The 1,205-nt window shown below is 43.7% G+C and overlaps 2 protein-coding genes across 2 annotated transcripts in view; both read left to right on the top strand.

The window, feature by feature from the left end:
* The window catches only part of LOC128251273 (acyl-coenzyme A amino acid N-acyltransferase 2-like), a gene marked incomplete at its 3' end in the record, with an annotated part of 93,108 nt that overhangs the window by 12,620 nt on the left and 79,283 nt on the right, over nucleotides 1–1,205 (top strand). The gene's annotated exons all lie outside the window — the stretch shown is intronic.
* LOC106873588 (acyl-coenzyme A amino acid N-acyltransferase 1) overlaps nucleotides 1–1,205 on the top strand; it is a 13,984-nt gene that overhangs the window by 743 nt on the left and 12,036 nt on the right. The window lies entirely within an intron of this gene.

Below are 1,205 nucleotides of genomic sequence, written 5' to 3'. Positions count from 1 at the left end.
ACTGCGAGCCCGACGCTTTAACCAGTGAGCCATGTGCCTTCACAATGTAGATATAAAACATCGCGTGTCAACATAAGTTAATGTACACATCATAATAGATGCTTATCACAATGTCAACATACATTAATCTACACATATCCCATGTAAATATAGATTAGATGTGCCTCTTCTTCTAAACGTCCATGCCTCTTTGCAGATCTTTCGTTAGTCCTTGTTTCATACATTGGGATAAATATAAAGCTTTCCTTTCATAAGTCCCAAGTTAAAATATACCTCACGCTGTAGATGTAGATTAATATATACACATCACATGTATACATAGTTTCATTTATAAATCATATACGCACAGGTTAATCGATACCTGTCACAATGTAAACACGGCTTTCTAAAAAAATGTTTTATTTCTTCAATTTTTTATCCAGCCGAACCACTTATGTTTATGTATATTTTTTTTGTATGTATTATGTGTTTATGTGTGTATGTAGTATGTAAAGTAATGCCTCGGCGTAGGAGTTAATTTATTCCCGGATGCCACTCGTAAAGTAGAGCGATAATTTTCCATAGCAGCAATGTTATAAATCGTAATTCCTTCCCAGACAAAATATTTTACCTATACAACTTGTGGTGAGATGGAGGAAGAAGACAACAAGAAGCAAAAGGCCAGAATGAAGCGTTGGACCTTACCTTGCCGACTGCAGAGGGGTACACGATCGCTCCTAATCAGAACACGTCTATCTCGTAACGTCGCTGTTTTCTCACTGGCCTCACGTGCTAGCCTTCGACCTCGTGTCGCCGACTTCCGATCTGACACTTCCGGTCTGGCCCTTCCAGTCTGGCTTCACCTCTGTTTGCCTCACCCCTCTCCACCACAACACACAACTCATCAAAGCCCACAACACCGGCTCTCCCACTCGCTCCTCTCTCCCGAACTACCTTAATTGGTTTCATAATCAGCCAACCAGGGAGGAGGGTACCGCTCCCTCTGTGGTCGCTGTGCGACCCCGGGACTGGCCTGAGTTCCTGGCGCGCTGCCTTCATCATCTTGCCTACTGCTGCTGTCTTCATCATCCTGCCCACTGCAGCTGGTTCCATCCCCTGAAGCACTGACAATCTTCCGCACATCCAAAACGTGGCGTGGCATACCATCGACTGAGACGTTGTTCTTTGAATTGATGGAGGTTATAGTTCCTTTCCCCCATTGTGAT

Source organism: Octopus bimaculoides, chromosome 30 (assembly GCF_001194135.2).
Source record: "Octopus bimaculoides isolate UCB-OBI-ISO-001 chromosome 30, ASM119413v2, whole genome shotgun sequence".
Classification (NCBI taxonomy): Eukaryota; Metazoa; Mollusca; class Cephalopoda; order Octopoda; family Octopodidae; genus Octopus; species Octopus bimaculoides.
The sequence above is the reverse complement of the archived record's forward strand: the minus strand, read 5'-3'. Positions and strand labels throughout refer to the sequence as shown.